General features: G+C 51.9%; 1 protein-coding gene across 1 annotated transcript in view; it reads right to left on the bottom strand.

Annotated features, from left to right (window-relative positions):
- The window catches only part of LOC147725872 (protein mab-21-like 3), a 164,346-nt gene that overhangs the window by 46,177 nt on the left and 100,701 nt on the right, over positions 1 to 17,468 (bottom strand). The window lies entirely within an intron of this gene.

Below are 17,468 nucleotides of genomic sequence, written 5' to 3'. Positions count from 1 at the left end.
ATATTCTCAAGCCCCTTATCGCTGCTTTAGCAGCAATTTCCTGCCGGTAAAGCAGCGATAAGGTTACGCCCGTTCTTGATAATATGTTCCATTGTTTTTAAATATAAAATCAATGCGTGGTATTGGAATGCGATGTAAATGCATAATTGCGGTAAAACATGCGTGCTAAAAAATGCGAGGAAAATGCATGCGATGTATTTACCAGCGGTGTACCGTCGTACAACCCCTTAGAAGCGTGGGCAAAGGGCTGATGAAGGTATGTGTCACATAAAGCAGATTATACCCATGAAGTGCGGGATATTACAATTGCATAGATATCATTCTATGAAATCATATTCCTGACGTCAAACACAATATTTCGAAAAAATGCAGATACAGCAACAATATATTAAAATACTAAACATCAAGCAGCCGTAGATTTTTAGCCCCACATGAATCCGTCAAGCTGGCAGGAACTTTCACACTGGCACTGTAACACACCCTTCTGCACACAACAACTCACACTCCTCCTCGTTCCTCTTGCAACCACACACATTGACTGCTTGAGGCTCACAACATTGCCACAACTTCTGGGGATTTCATCAGCATCTCTGAACTGACAACACTTGGAGCACAAATGAGGTTGTGATTTGCACGCAATTGTTGCCTTTCAGTTGCGCGATTCTCTTCCATCACTTTGGTTTATCAAACGTGTTCTTCTTGACCGTCTGACTTTTCTCCACTCTTCTTTTCACCTGTAGACATATATCACTGGCTCCACCACTTTCACATATACAGACTGGACGCAATTAGTGCCAGTCTTTGTACCCTGGATGCCCTCACATGAACCCAGTCCTGTAGTTCTTCTGGGTGTCTTTCTGTGGACCACAGCATCCATGTGTCCATCTGCAAGGGGCCACTGGCCAGCTGGTGACTGAGAGCACCTTGGCGATGAAGTATTTTACAAGAACCCAGGTGTTTGTGATTCTTTAGAGTCAATTAATTATGCAAATCAATGTATTGTTGTAGTGAGGTTAAGCTGGTCTTGACAATCACCATCAACTTACTCAACTAATTGGTCCATCAACCTAATTGGCGGGGTACATTGATGCACAGATTAGTTTAGTAGACTTATGAATGAAAACAAATTGTGGTGCTAAAATATGTGCTTAACGGTATCCTGTTATAGGAGAGAATTCACTGAACCCAATTTTTAAAAAATATTTGCAAGGGTTTGGGGTAAAGTGTGTGTGACTAAGTGTGTTGTACCTCGGTGTTATGGGCCCCACCGGAGTGACCGGAACCTTGTGTTGGTGATATTTCTGGGTGAGAGTGGCATCAGATTACTTGGTAGCAGATTCATGGTTATTATTGACTAGTTTGGTAATTAGTGATGGTTATTTTTACTAGCTTAGTGTATATAAAACCCCTATATTCAAAGGTTAATGTATATAGAGTTTGATGTATAAAATTTATGACTAACATCTGTTGAGTTCGTATTATGTTATAAGTAGTCCTGGAAAGGCTTCAGAGTATTGCGTGAAGCTGGTCACTCTGTCTGCAGGCAGAGGAAGTGTGGCAAGTGAAGCTGCACATCGCATAGTCTGTTTCAAAAAAGTAGTATCGTTGTATACTGCAGTGTTATTGTCGTATATCACAAGTGGTGTCGTCGCACATCACAAGTTTAGGGACTTTTCGTGTGAAAGGATAAATGCATAGCAAGGACAGCCTATAAAATCTTAGCCTTCAAGTACAGGAATCATAGCGTATCCCGATTTAAAACTTACTGCCAAGAGAGTAATAGAGCTTAACCCGAGCTTGAGAGAAGGGTAATGTAGAGGGATGTGCTGCTTTATCAGCGAGTTAAAATTCTGTGGTAGAGAAGAGGTAAGCGCTGTCTACTGGAAATACAGAATACTTGTGTGATTGAGAAAACTATCACCAAGGTTTAGCGAAACAGACGAATGGAGTTGTTTTGTGTAAGTTACTAACCGATTCAGTTGTATATCTTGTAAATATGGCTTCTCGATAGATTTTGTAAAGGAGGGGTCAGCAGAAGCAGCAGAAGCTGGAGCAGAGCTGACGTCAAAAGTGTCGCTCAGGGATTGGTCCTCGTGACCAAGACAGAGTAAGGGCTGATTGGTGCATCAGCGAAAGCAGCGAACTATTGGTTAAGCACTAAGAAGACATATCTTGTTCTAATTAGTACGCTAGTGTAAACCGTGCTGTGATAGGCTGGTGTTATGGAACAGCAACAGAAGAGTGCGCAATCTTTTGAAAGACAGGAAATTAACAGAAAAATGTATTATATTGGTAAAGAGAAGAAAGTTTCACTGTTTGGAAAGGTAAAAAGCTTGTTTGTGAAAGACAAGCCTGTAGTAAACCCGGAATGGAAGTTAGTCTTTTCCATGGGAACGCCTGTATCTCGCATGCTAATGAAATATGGCTGTCTCACTTGTTTGTGGGTCGAGAAATGGGTGCAATACACGAAAGATGATGATTAGCTTGCATTTCCTCCAGAAGGTTCTTTTAACATAGAGGTTTTACAAAATTTCAGAGAAACAATGATGAAACTTAAGCCTACATCTAAACCTTCACAATTTGAAGTGTTAATGGAATGGGAAGGTGAGGTGTATAAGAGAGAACAACACAGATCAGGAAGAGGTTATGATTTTGGTTTGGATAAATATCGGAATGAGAATATTGAGGACAAAATATGTAGATGGGAACAGGTAGATGTACCAAATGATTTGTTTCCTGTCAGGAGTATGGGAGGATCTACAGGAGATAAAAATAAAGAGGACGATAAGCATGTTCAAATTTTAGGCTGTAGATACAGTGACACAAAAGATGAATTGCTAGATGACATTCTGGATAACAGATCACCTCCATATCAAGGGGAGTTTGTGACAGTGGTGCTAAAGGCACCGCCAGCGGAAACTACAAAAGTTCTCCAAACTATTCCAGTCCCCATAGGGAGTAATGCAATAAATATACAGGAACCTGTTCAAATTAATAATATAGTTACAAAGTCAGAACTCCTTCCAATGAGTAGTTGGCAAGAAAGACAAGTGATAAATAGGTCAAATAATGAAGAAGAAGAAAATGAATTAGCAGTCAGGACAAGAGAATTGTCTGAAAGTTTAAAAGAACTGCCCATGAATATGGAAGCCTTAACAGTCTCAATGAATATAGATTCTGAAATTTCTGAGTGTGGTACAGGGTCAAATGTATGACTGGATGAACCGCTGGCTTCTAAGGTTGAAAGTAGCCTGTAAACTCTGCACAGTCCAGCTGCAAGGTACTATACCCAGCTAAATCCATGAAAATACACTATCCAATAGGTCGCTTAAAAAATAAATCTTTGTGAAGCCACGTGTCTGGTTATTATCTGTTTTCAAATGTTAAAAGCGAACCTGAAATATACTAATGTCCCACACAGGAGACTCCAAGAACCTAAACAGGACCTCCATTTCGCTGGTAATCACATTCAGGAATTTCTCTCTCTTCCATCATTTAATCGTTGACAGAGAGGCATTAAATGCGGATTCTCTGGGGCGTGGTCTGAGGCGTCAAGATGGCGGTCGCACTCTGAGAGTGCTCCTGGACCCCCTCCGTCATCCACCTGCCATCCACCGCTCACAGCTTGTCTTCTTGCCACCTACCTGCTGATTCCAGATCCCGGTGCGGGCCGCTGTCCCCCCGGTGCCCGTCTGGGGCCGCCCCTGAGCTTCTTTCCCCCTGTTTTGCTCCTCCCTGCTGAAGTTCCTCCAATAAAAATCTTCTTGAGGTCCCCAGGTTTGTAAGAGCGAAATGGGGAGGCAGATCGCTTTCCTCTGTTGTACCCAGGTTGTGGAACTCTCTCCCTCCTGAACTCTCAGGGCAATCCTCGCTTGCTCTGTTCCGCAAGGCCCTAAAAACTTGGCTCTTTTCCGAAGTGTATTAGTAAAGCCGAAGCTGGCGGATTATGTGTTAGATGACCAGCTTTGGCGCCTTGATGCCCTTGGGTTAAGTTGCGCGATAAAAGACTCCTTTCATTCATTCATTCATTCATTCAAGGCCCGACTTCACCAAAATGGCGGCCCCCATGTAGCGCGGGCCGGAGCAAGGGTGCTTGTCTTCCTGCGGTCTTGGGGCCCCACCCGTGGCTGGGGTCGGGGCAGAGAGGCTGTTTGCTCTCGGGGTGCCTTACACTGGCTGAGTGAGCTGGGGGCCGGTGTGGCGGTGCGATGACGGCCCCCTCGAGGCCTGGGCTGCACGCAAGGCGCTGAGGAGCATGGGCCCATCCTAAAGTGGCTGGTTCAATCTGCGACGGAGAGGTAGCGGCGGCTGGCCTGGCAAAGAAAGCGAGGGGACCGAGTGAGTTGCGGGCGGTGCGTCGAAGAGAGACGCCGCTGCGGTGAGGAGCTCCTGGGGGGTGGAAGACGACTGGGCCCACGCTTTCCACCTTGCGACCCTGATCTTTTGTGGGCCGCGCAGCGATCCGTTCGGCCCCTGGCCCCGCCGCTGTCCGCCTGGATCCTGAAACCCCTCTGGAGGACTGTAGCCCATTGGGGGGCTTGTGGGCGGTGGCCCTGTGGTTCCTCGTCCCCCTGAGTGGAGATATCATCGACCCCCCTGACCGCAATAGCTGGGGGATCCCGCAGGGGGGGGAGCGGCGAGTCTGGGCCCTCGAGACCTGCCCTGGGGACTGGGCCCCCACGCCAATCCAGCCCCTGTCCGCCCCCCGCATGGCGGCCCTCCGATCCCCTGGCCCTGGCGTGGATGGACTGTGCCCCAGGCGCTCCCTCCTGTTGAGAACTGGGCACCACTGGGAGCCGTGGGTGGTGGCTCTGTGGGCCATCCTCCTCCCGGGCGACGAAGAGCACCTGAATCTTGACATCTAGATCAGGGCACGCGAACCCGAGCCCCAGGCGTGCCCCCTGGGGGGCTTGCCCGAAGCAGTGCGCCCATGGAGAGGTGCAGCGTGCCCGGGTGCCCACCGCTGGGCTTGGGGGCGGTTGGACCCGGTGGCCTCCCTGTCTCGGACTTGTCTGGAGGCGCCACTATACCTGGTGTGGGAATATCGAGGTGCGGTCTGGCCCCGGAGGACCGACCTATGCATTAAGTGGTGAGCCCCTCCCCCCGAGCGCCCGTCAGGAGGACTTAGTCATAGGCGGACTGCATGCAGAGGTGCGGACCGGCCATCATATCAGGTGGCTAGGGCGCTGAGGGGACCGGCATCCCACCCCCTTCTAGCTCGTGTTGGTTGACTGTCTACAGCTATGGGCAATTTATTTTATTTATTTTATTTTAGGTTTTTATAGAGCGCGTAGTCACCCTCGAGTATCCCAGCGCTGAAACCTCGGACTCCTAGGTGGGGGTGAAGAGAGACTGCTGATGAATCAGGGGAAAAGTAGGGTTTTGAGGGACTTCCTGAATCGTAGGAGGTTTGGTTCAGCTCTGAGACTCGGGGGGAGCGCGTTCCATTTTTTTGCTGTGTTGACAGAGAAGCGGCGGCCACCTATGCGGGCCTTCTTCACCCTGGGAATAATAATAAGGTTTCCCTGTTCTGACCGGAGTGCTCTCGTCGGTCTGTAAGGAGTGATCCAATTATTCAGAATAGGGGGGCCGGCGTTGTGCAAAACCTTGTGGGCCAGGCAGAGGGCTTTGAAAACGACTCTTTCCCTCACAGGGAGCCAATGAAGTTTCCTCAGAGCTGGTTTGGCTGATGTTCTGGCTGGGGTGTTCGTGAGTAGGCGAGCTGCGGCATTCTGGGTCTTTTGCCGTATTTGAAGAGTAGCTTCCGGTGCTCCAAGGTAAATGGCATTGCTATAGTCCAGCCTGGATAGAACTAAGCCTTGAATCAGCAGAAGACGGGACTGGGATGGTAGTAAAGGGAGCACCTTTCTGCATGATCTGAGTAGGCCATAGCAGATGCCGGCTGTTTTCCTGGCCTGGGTCCTGAAGGTGAGATCTGTCTCCAGCCAAACTCCCAGACTCTTAACCTCTGTCTTGGGAGTAGGGGGTTCACCCATACAGGCGGGCCAGAGGTTGGAGGGAAGGCTCATAGTTTTTTGACCTAGGAGCAGGATCTCTGTTTTTGACCCGTTTAGTTTGAGGTCTGAGTCACTCATCCATTGATGGATGTTGGAGAGGCAATCTCGAAGATTGGAGGGCTCTAGCTTGGGGTGGGAGAGAGTCACCACCAGCTGAGTGTCGTCAGCATAGCTGACGATAGTGACTCCGAATGGTGAGACCAGCTCCTCCAGTGGGGCCATATACACGTTAAAAAGCGTGGGGCTCAGTGAAGAGCCCTGAGGCACTCCACACCGGAGGGGGATAGAGGGGGAGCGGCTTTCTCCTTCCCAGACTTGGAAGGAGCGTCGGTGGAGAAAGGATGTGAGCCATTTCAACGCACTGTCTTTTCACTGTCTGGCAAGCCCCGCGCCCCCCCAACCTCTGGCTCCACAACCCAAACAACGATGGAGCAGTTTGCGAAATCGGATCGGGGACCTAGTAGCGGGGCAGCGTCTGTCTCGGGCCAAGTCGGAGGAGACCTTTCGACCATCCTTCAGGCGATCAGCGCGTCTCAAGCGTCCGTCGAAAGCAAAATCGGAGAAGTCCGGATCGACGTGGCCCTCATCCGTCAAGACCTTCGTAAGGCTACGGAACGTATTACCGAGGCTGAGTCCCGTATCTCCACAGTGGAAGATGACATCAATATCCTCAAGTCTCAATTGGCCCGTCTCCAGTCGCAGACCTAGGAGCTCCACCGCCAGGCCGAGGATGCTAAAAATGAGGCGTGCCGCAATAGTCTGCGCCTCCTGGGCTTCCCAGAAGGGGTGGAGAAGGACAACACCACTGCCTTTCTGGAGACCTGAATCCGCTCCTGGATGCCCAAGGAGAAACTCTCCCCCTGGTTTGCGGTGGAACAAGCTCATCGCTCCCTTGCCCCAAAGCCGCCGTCTGGTGCCCCGGCTCACCCCATCATCCTCCGTGTTCTGAACTTCCGCGATAGGGACGCCATCCTGGGGATAGCCAGATAGCTGGGGCAGCTGCATCACCAAGAATCCAGGACTACTCTAGAAAGGTTCAGTCACAGCGCCGCTCATACGATGAAGTTAAGCAAAAACTGAGGGCGCTGGACCTTCGCTACAGGTTCCTCTTCCTGGCCCGGCTTAAAGTAATCTTTCAGAATAAGACCTTCTTCTTTGATTCTCCCCAAGCCGCATGGACCTGGCTCACGGAGGAGTGGCCCCTCCGCCAGACGACAACTCTCTCTCCTTCCCAGAGAGCTCCGGAGCGGGTGAACCAAACCGCACCAAAGCCCAGGCAGCGTAGGACCGGATCCCGGAGGAGGGCTTGCCGCCTGGGTGGTGGCTCCCAATCGCCGGAGACACGAACCCAACAACCTTCAGCCCAAACTCAGGAACATGGCCCTGCTTGCCCGCCTCCGGCCTCCTCCTTGATTGACCTGGGCAGCCTCCCCGGACCTAGTGACACTCTGAGACGGGCCAGGTCGGACTCCGACTTGTCCGGGAGCCCTGTGATCCGCGGCTCTGATGTAGACACCGAGCCATGAGGGTAGATGCCGCCTGCGCTTGCGGCTCCAACTGGAGACTCGTCCTTAATGAGCATGTCTTTGACTCTGAGAATCAGCTCGTATGGTGCTCACCAGTCTGGTCTGTTGGGGTATTTACACTGTTGTAATCCTGAGTGTTGAACCCTTCTGCCCACAGATGCATGTTTCTTCTTTCTTTTCATGTAACTTGCTGTTAGTATTTCATCGGAACGCATGGAGGGGGGTCCAACTCAGCCATGTCCCAATCTTGTGGTTGCTAACCATTTTAGTTTAGCTGTTCGCCTCCCTCGCAGGTGTTTGTGACTTGTTGGGTGACAGATGCTTCCCGTTCTGAAGTATAGGGTGGGGAGAGTTGGGGGGAGAGGGAAGTGGGAGAGACCGTTGTCTCCTGGGAGTTTGTTGTTTTTTGCCGCCTACGGGCCGCCGTGTTCCATTCCCATTGTTAGTCACATGTCATGATATCTTCTTCACCTGTCACGCACACCCCTATCTCCATCAACTATGCCCTGGTGTCCCAGACCCGACTGCAGTCTTCCACCTGAATGTAAGGGGTCCTTCTTGTCCACTCACTTCATGCCAGTCCTCACTCTTACACATGACCCGCACTAATGCCACGCCCCTCCACATCCTTTCCTGGAATGTGAATGGCCTCCTGGACCGCATTAAACGTACTGCAGTGCTCCGAGCGGCTCGCCGACACATGCCTGATACTCTGCTTCTCCAGGAAACACACCTTCTGGGTTCCCAATGCCACTTCCTGGCCCGCTATGGGTTTGACCGGGTCTGGCACTCCGGATTCGCTAGAGGTTCCCGGGGGACGGCCATCCTTCTAAAATGGGGGCTCCCTTTTATCGTAGTTGACGTCACCACTGACACACAGGGGACGTTTGTGGCCGTGTCGGGGATGGTTGAGGGTAACCCCGTGAACCTCCTTTGCACCTATGTTCCCTCAGCGCTCTTGTCGTCCACCCTTCGGCGCCTCACGCAGGTGGTCTCCTCCCTACCCCAAGGCCTTACTGTCGTCAGGGGGGACTTTAATGCTGTCCTACAGACCTCTAGAGACGTGACGGGCCCTTCTTCGCCACATCGGTTGACCTCCGCGAAGAGCCTCGTGGGTTGGACCTCGGCAATGGGTTTCTGCGATGTATGGAGAGTGTGGCATCCCCGACAGACAAAATATACACACACGTCAGCTGCCCACCACACCCACTCCTGTATAGGTCTCATTCTGATGCCTGCCTTGGACTGTCAGCTGGTGTCCGGGGTGGAGATCCTTCCAAGGGGAATCTCCGGCCATTCCCACATTTCCCTCCACATCGGGTATCCCTCCGCAGGCCCTAGGACAGCCTGGCGATTAAACGCATGGTTTTTGCAAGACTCCGAGTTGGTGTAGTCCCTTGGCAGGGAGCTCAGCCAATATTGGATCTGTCCCTTCGCAGGGTATGCTTTGAGAAGCGGGCAAGGCGGTGGTTCGGGAAGTGGCCAGAGGGTTAGTGCATGCCAAACGCGTGGTCCAAGTCACCCAACTGGTGCAGCTGGAATCCCGAGCAGTTTGTCTGGAACAGGCTCAACTGGCTAATGATACCGCCGACTCCTCTAGACAGCTGGTGCTTGTCCACGATGAGATTTGTCGGCTCTCCCTGGAATTGGCCAAAATGTTATGGCGTTCCTCCATGGCCCGTATTTATGGCTGGGGTGACAAGAATGGCAAACTGCTCCATAACCTGATATCCTACCCTAGGGCCCATCGCATCATTCCAGAGATCCAAACGGTTAATGGGACCCATCAGGTGACACCGCGAGCTATTGCGCAAACCTTTGCTCAGTATTATGCGGCTCTGTACGCAGCACGTCCCCCCCCACAGTCTCCCTCGCTGAATTGATGGAGAGATCTGGTACTTGCCTTCCTTGTCTCTCCCGAGAGACTGCAGACACCCTGGACGGCCCTTTAACCCCGGAGGAAATCCATGGGGCTATCTCTCTGATGCACTCCGGCAAAACGCCCGGACCCGATGGATTCCCCCAGGAGTACTACTCTGTATTTTGAGATGACCTGGTCCCCCATTTAACGGCGCTTTTCCGCCAGGTGGTTGACGACGGGTTCTTCACATCTGAGTCTGACATGGCGACCATTGTGGTCATCCCTAAGACACAACCGCCTTCCCTAAATTGCTCTAATTACCGCCCAATTTCGCTGATCAACACTGAAATTAAAATCTTCGCTACTGCAATAGCTCAGCGACTCCGGCCCCTCCTACAAGACCTGGTCCACCCTGACCAATGCGGGTTCATGCCGGCCAGGGGCACCCGCCATTGCATCCGCCGCCTCCACTTGGCGTTGGCCCACCGGCATCGGCTGTCCCCGTACTTGGCGCTTCTTCTCGTTGACTTCGAGCAGGCCTTTGACACAGTGGACTGGAGGTACTTGAGGGATGTCCTGGAACGTATGCGTTTCGGTCTTCCCTTCCGCCGCCTGGTCCAGGTTCTCTATAACAGCCCTAGAGCCCGTGTCCTCGTCAACAGTGCGATCTCTGAACCATTCCCGATCCGGAGGGGCACCCGACAGGGTTGCCCTCTCTCGCCCCTCCTATTTGCGCTGGCGATGGAGCCCCTGGAGGCGTTAATTCGACAGGATTCCCTTATCCAGGGTTGGGTATGGGACCAAAGCCAAGTGGATAAAATTGCTCTATACGCGGATGATGTTCTGCTCTACTTAGCTGACCCGGAACATTCCGGCCCTAGAGCTCTGGCAGTCTTTTCCGACTTTGAACAGGTCTCGGATCTTCGTCTTAACCCGACGAAGTCTACATTAGTTCCTCTACACCCCACCCGAGCATGCTTTGACTGGCAGGCGATGATCCCCCTCCGGAGGCAATCATTCAAGTACCTGGGAGTATGGGTGACCCTCCTGCCGGAGCTGGAATGGGCCCTCAATTTTGCCCACTGGTCTCCCGGATGAAAACCGATCTTAGGAGCTGGCAGTCCCTTCCCCTTAACCCGCTGGGCAGGAGTGCCCTTTTTAAAATGATGATCCTTCCCCGCTTCCTCCATATTCTCCAGAACACCGCGGTCCACCTCTCGAGCAGCTGGTTCAGGGAACTGGACGGCGCACTTACTCAATTTCTGTGGGGTGGCGAGTGGTCGCAACTGTCCCTGTCTCATTGCCGGGTTCCCCCCTTTGACGGGGGTATGGATGTCACCAACCTTCATTTTTACTACCTAGCTACAAGACTTATTGTGCTTCATGATTGGTTTGCGGGCGGCTGGTCCGACCCAGCCTATTGGGTAGAGCTTGCTGTCCTAGACTTTGCGTAGCTTCAGGGCTACCTGTACGGCTCCCCGGTGCCACAAACCCTACCCCCAATCACCAGGTCAGTGTTCATGGCTTGGCGTGCTGCCCTTCGCCTGGTGACCTGGGACCGGAAGCTGACTAGACAGACGCCCCTCTGGCATGGCACTTGGTTGGGAGAGGTCTCATCCCTGGAGGGTTTCCGCCGCTGGGACTCTTGGTGGGGATATCACAGCTTGGGGATGTGTGGATGGGAGACCACGTGCGCTCCTTTTCTGACCTACAGCATAGACAAGCTCTCTCCCCATCCCAGTTCTACAAATATTTGCAGCTCTGTCATGCCCTCCATATACACCTCCCAACACCCACCTCCCTCCCGGAATTTAGTCCTCTAAAAGCCCAAGTCATGATGGGTAACCTGGGGAGAGGGGGGGTGTCCCGTATATATCGAGCTGTGATAAAAAAAACTGTCCCACATCCCTGGACCGGATTAGGGAAAGTTGGGAGGGGTGGGTGGGCCCCCTGGACGAGGCAGGCTGGCGCGATGTTCTAATGGCGCCTAAAATCCTCACCACATCTTCGAAGCTGCGCTTGGTACAGCTTTACTATCTCCACACGGCATACCTCACCCCAGTGCGTCTCTTTCGAGCCAGCTTGAGTGCATCCCCAATATGTGCGCGCTGTGCTGGTGCCCCAGCTGACTTCTATCACATGGTGTGGCTGTGTCCGGCCTTAGATCCATTTTGGGGGGGGTCGGGGGGTAGAGCGTGAGCTCACGCGGGCCTTGGAATGGGTGGTTCCTCACGACCCGAGACCCTTGTTACTGGGAGTGTTCGATGGCCTGGATGGCTCCCGGGCCGACAAGAGCTTCCTGGGAACAGCGTTGACTGTGGCGAAGCGAGATATAGCAGCTAGATGGTCCCAAGCTGAGGCGCCAGTACTGCGGAGGTGAAGGAGGCGGGTGGACTGGTGCGAGGTGCAGGAAGAATCCCTCTTTGAGGCCCGGGGATGCCCAGAAATTTTCAACAAAGTGTGGGGCAAATGGTTTGGCCTACTTCCACCCTGATGGGCCTTTGCCTGATTCCTCAGCGGGATGTGAAGAGACTATTTCCTTACTCAGGAAAGACTAATGTGATTTACACTGTCATTGGGGAGAGACTATGATGTGTAACTGGTTATCAATGAAATTTCTTGTATCAAACTACAATAAAAATGTGATTATCAAAAAAAAAAAAAAATGCAGTTTCTCCACGGACGCTAGCTGAACCATGACTAGTGCGCTTTAGACTGTTCGCTAGTTCGAGCCTGATTCACAAAGGTAACATTTGACTTTTGGTCTAAGTTTGGACCAAAAGTCTAACTTTGCTACTCTTCAGTATTCACAAAGGTAAGTTATGAGTAGTTATGAGTAGTTGCTTTACGTTCGCACTAGGGCTGAATCTCCACACTTGGGGCAAATCTCTGTCCAAGTGCGGAGATTCCTCCTTAGTGCAGAGATTCTTTCTGAGTGCTGAGATTTCTCCGGAGTGCGGAGATTACACTCCGGGTGTGTAGATTCCACTCTGGGTGCCGATTTCACTTCGGGTATGGAGATTCCACTCTGGGTGCGGAGATTCTGCCCAAGTGCGGAGATTCCTCCTTAGTGCGGAGGTCCCTCCTGAGTGCGGAGAGTCCTCCTGAGGGCAGAGATTCCTCCTGACTGCAGAGATTCCCCCCGAGTCCAGAGAGTCTACTTTGGGTGCAGAGAATCCACTCTGGATGCGGAGATTCCACTCTGGGTGTGGAGATTTCACTTTGGGTGCAGAGATTCCGCCTGAGTGTGGAGATTCTTCCCGAGTGCAGAGATTCCATTCCGGGTGCAGAGATTCCACTCTGGGTGTGGAGATTCTACCCTGGGTGTGGATATTCAACTCTGGGTTTGGAGATTCCACTCTGGATGCGGAAATTCCACACTGGGTGTGGAGATTCCACAATGGGTGCTTAGATTCCACTCCGGGTGCAGAAATTCCACTCTGGGTGTGGATATTCAACTCTGGGTTTGGAGATTCCACTTGGGTGCGTAGATTCCACTCCGGGTGCATAGATTCCACTCTGGGTGTGGAGATTCCACTCTGGGTGTGGATATTCAACTCTGGGTGTGATGATTCCACTTTGGGTGCGTAGATTCCACTCTGGGTGCAGAGATTCCACTCTGGGTGCGGATATTCCACGTTGGGTGCGGAGATTTCACTCTGGGTGAGGAGATTCCACTCTGGGTGCAGAGATTCCTCAAGAGTGTGGAGATTCCACTCTGGATGTGTAGATTACTCCCAAGTGTAGAGATTCCACTCTGGGTGTGGAGATTCCACTATTGGTGTGGATTTTCAACTCTGGGTGTGGAGATTCCAATTTTGGTGCGTAGATTCCACTCTGGGTGTAGAGATTCCACTCTGGGTGCAGAGATTCCACTTTGGGTGCGTAGATTCCCCTCTGGGTGCAGAGATTCCACTCTGCGATCAGAGATTCCACTGTGGATGCAGAGATTCAACTCTGGGTGCGGAGATTCGGCTTTGGGTGCGGAGACTCCACTCTGGATTGGAGACACCACTCTGAGTGCAGAGATTCCACTCTGGGTGCAGAGATTCCACCCAAGTGCGGAGCTTTCTACCGAGTGCGGAAATTCCCACTCTGAGTTCAGAGATTCCATTCTGGGTGCCGAGATTCCACTCTGGGTACGGGGATTCCACTCTGGGTGTGGAGATTCCACTCTGCATGCAGAGATTCCTCCAGAGTGTGGAGATTCCACTCTGGGTGTGTATATTCCTCCCTAGTGTGGAGATTCCAATCTGGGTGCAGAGATTCCATTCTGGGTTTGCAGATTTCAATCTGGGTGCAGAGATTCCACTCTGGATGCTGAGATTCCACTCTGGGTGTGGAGATTCCACTTTGGGTGCATAGATTCCATTCCGGGTGCAGAGATTCCACTCTGGGTGTGGAGATTCCACCCTGGGAGTGGATATTCAACTCTGGGTTTGGAGATTCCACTCTGGGTGTGGAGATTCCACTTTGGGTGCGTAGATTCCACTCCGGGTGCAGAGATTCCACTCTGGGTGTGGAGATTCCACTCAGGGTGTGGATATTCAACTCTGGGTTTGGAGATTCCACTCTGGGTGTGGATATTCCACTCTGGGTGTGGATATTCCACTCTGGGTGCGGAGATTCCACTTTGGGTGCATAGATTCCACTCTGGGTGCAGAGATGCCAATCTTAGTTCAGAGATTCCACTCTGGGTGCAGAGATTCCTCTAGAGTGTGGAGATTCCACTCTGGGTGCGGAGATTTCACTTAGGGTGCAGAGATTCCGCCCAAGTGAGGAGATTCTTCCTGAGTGCAGAGACTCTGCCCAAGAGCAGAGATTCTATCAGAGAGCGGAGATTCCACTATGGTTTCAGAGATTTCCCTCTGGGTGCAGAGATTTCACTCTGGGTGCAGAGATTCCACTCTGGGTGCAGAGATTCCACTCTATGTCCAACCGCTGGCCCCGGTGGCTAGAAACAGGGGACTGACCATGGTCTCCTATGCGGACGACACTCTGCTGGTGGTGGCACTCTCAAGCGACACCAAGAGGGACGCCCTGAAATTTCAGGGCAACCTGGCGGTGGTCGCTGAATGGATGACCGCCAACTGCCTCAGCTGAACGCTAGTAAATCAGAGGGGCTGTTGGTGGGAAAGGACCATGGTTTGTGGGGCAAACTTTGGTGGTCAGAAAGCCTAGGTAGTGCCCCCCCTCCCAAGCAGGCCGTCAAAAACCTGGGGGTATGGTTCGACTCATCCCTCAGCTACCAAGTCCAAACCAAAAAGTTAGGAGGGACTTGCTTTGGGCTTTTATAGGGGTTTAGACCCCTACTGTTTTTTGTTACCCCCTCCCCCCCCGACCCGCCAGACCATCATTCAGGCAGCCATAATGTCCAGATCGGATTATGCCTGCTCTATGTATTTAGGGGCAAACAAGCCCGAGATCGCGCGGCTACAACAGGCGCAGAACGCAGCAGCCAGATCCCTGATTGGACTGCGCAGGTCCTGCCCGGTGTCAGCCGCCATCCACCGGCTTCATTGGCTGCCGGTGGCCAGGAGAATTGAATTTAAGGCCCTTTGCATCACTTTTAAAGCCCTGGAACTCAACACCCCCAGTATTCTGACAAACCTAGTTACTCCCTATATTCCCACACGGCAGCTCCGTTCACTTGGCCAGCACCTGGTGAGGGTTCCAAGGTTCCGGAGAGTGCGGGCAGGAGGTCATTCCTTCTGTAGCAGGGCAGCCCTCCTCTGGAATTGACTGCCCACTCACATTCAAAGCCACACCAACTACTTGGCTTTTAGGAAGGCCATAAAAACACACCTTTTTCCCATTGTGTATCCTTTGCCTTCCCTCTGTGTTAATAGCTTTACTGACTGCGCCGGGACGCCCCTCTGCTGGGGCAGCTGTTGCGCTATATGAATTGTAGTAACATAACATAACATGCAGAGATTCCACTGTGGATGCAGAGATTCCACTTTGGGTGTGTAGATTTCACTTTGGGTATGTAGATTCCACTTTGGGTGCAGAGATTCCACTCCGGGTGCAGAGATTTCACTCTGGGTGCAGAGATTTCACTCTGGGTGTGGAGGTTCCACTCTGGGTGTGGATATTCAATTCTGGGTGTGGAGATTCCACTTTGGGTGCGTAGATTCCACTCCGGGTGCAGAGATTCCACTCTGAGTTCAGAAATTCCACTCTGGGTGCGGATATTCCACTCTGGGTGCAGAGATTCCACTCTGGGTGAGGAGATTCCACTCTGAGTGCAGAGATTCCTCCAGAGTGTGGAGATTTCACTCTGGGTGTGTAGATTCCTCCCAAGTATGGAGATTCCCTTCTGGATGCAGAGATTCCACTCTGAGTTCAGAGATTCCACTATGGATGCAGAGATTTCACTCTGGGTGCGGAGACTCCACTCTGGGTTTGGAGACTCCACTATGGATGCAGAGATTCCACTCTGGGTGCAGAGATTCCACCCAAGTGCGGAGCTTTCTCCAGAGTGCGGAAATTCCACTCTGAGTTCAGAGATTCCATTCTGGGTGCAGAGATTCCACTCTGGGTACGGGGATTCCACTCTGGGTGTGGAGATTCCACTCTGCGTGCAGAGATTCCTCCAGAGTGTAGAGATTCCACTCTGGGTGTGTATATTCCTCCCTAGTGTGGAGATTCCACTCTGGGTGCGTAGATTCCAATCTGGGTGTGGAGATTCCACTCTGGGTTTGCAGATTTCACTCTGGGTGTAGAGATTCCTCTCTGGATGCTGAGATTCCACTCTGGGTGTGGAGATTCCACTTTGGGTGCATAGATTCCATTCCGGGTGCAGAGATTCCACTCTGGGTGTGGAGATTCCACCCTGGGAGTGGATATTCAACTCTGGGTTTGGAGATTCCACTCCGGATGCGGAGATTCCACTCTGGATGCGGAGATTCCACTCTGGGTGTGGAGATTCCACTTTGGGTGCGTAGATTCCACTCCGGGTGCAGAGATTCCACTCTGGGTGATGAGATTCCACTCGGTGTAGATATACAATTCTGGGTTTGGAGATTCCACTTTGGGTGTGTAGATTCCACCAAAAAAACAAAAAGTTAGGAGGGACTTGCTTGGGGCTTTTACAGGGGCTTATACCCCTACTGTTTTGTTAACCCCCCCCCCCCCCCCGCCCCCCCCAACGTGCCAGACCATCATTCAGGCAACCATCATGTTCAGATCGGATTATGCCTGCTCTATATATATGCTATATTCCACTCTGGGTGCAGAGATCCCACTTTGGGTGCATAGATTCCACTCTGCGTGCAGAGATTCCTCCAGAGTGTAGAGATTCCACTCTGGGTGTGTATATTCCTCCCTAGTGTGGAGATTCCACTCTGGGTGCGTAGATTCCAATCTGGGTGTGGAGATTCCACTCTGGGTTTGCAGATTTCACTCTGGGTATAGAGATTCCTCTCTGGATGCTGAGATTCCACTCTGGGTGTGGAGATTCCACTTTGGGTGCATAGATTCCATTCCGGGTGCAGAGATTCCACTCTGGGTGAGGAGATTCAACTCTGGATGCAGAGATTCCTCAAGAGTGTGGAGATTCCACTCTGGGTGTGGAGATTCCACTCTGGGTGTGGAGATTTAACTCTGGGTGTGGAGATTCCAATTTGGGTGCGTAGATTCCACTCTGGGTGTGGAGATTCCTCTCTGGGTGCAGAGATTCCACTTTGGGTGCGTAGATTCCCCTCTGGATGCAGAGATTCCACTCTGAGTTCAGAGATTCCACTATGGATGCAGAGATTTCACTCTGGGTGCGGAGATTCCACTTTGGGTGCGGAGACTCCACTCTGGCTTTGGAGACTCCACTCTGAGTGCAGAGGTTCCACTCTGGGTGCAGAGATTCCACCCAAGTGCGGAGCTTTCTCCCGAGTAAGGAAATTCCACTCTGAGTTCAGAGATTCCATTCTGGGTGCAGAGATTCCATTCTGGGTGCAGAGATTCCACTCTGGGTACGGGGATTCCACTCTGGGTGTGGAGATTCCACTCTGCGTGCAGAGATTCCTCCAGAGTGTAGAGATTCCACTCTGGGTGTGTATATTCCTCCCT

This window comes from Lissotriton vulgaris, chromosome 3_1 (assembly GCF_964263255.1).
Source record: "Lissotriton vulgaris chromosome 3_1, aLisVul1.2, whole genome shotgun sequence".
Lineage (NCBI taxonomy): Eukaryota > Metazoa > Chordata > Amphibia > Caudata > Salamandridae > Lissotriton > Lissotriton vulgaris.
Note: the sequence above shows the minus strand (reverse complement) of the source record. Positions and strands in the feature narration are given on the sequence as shown.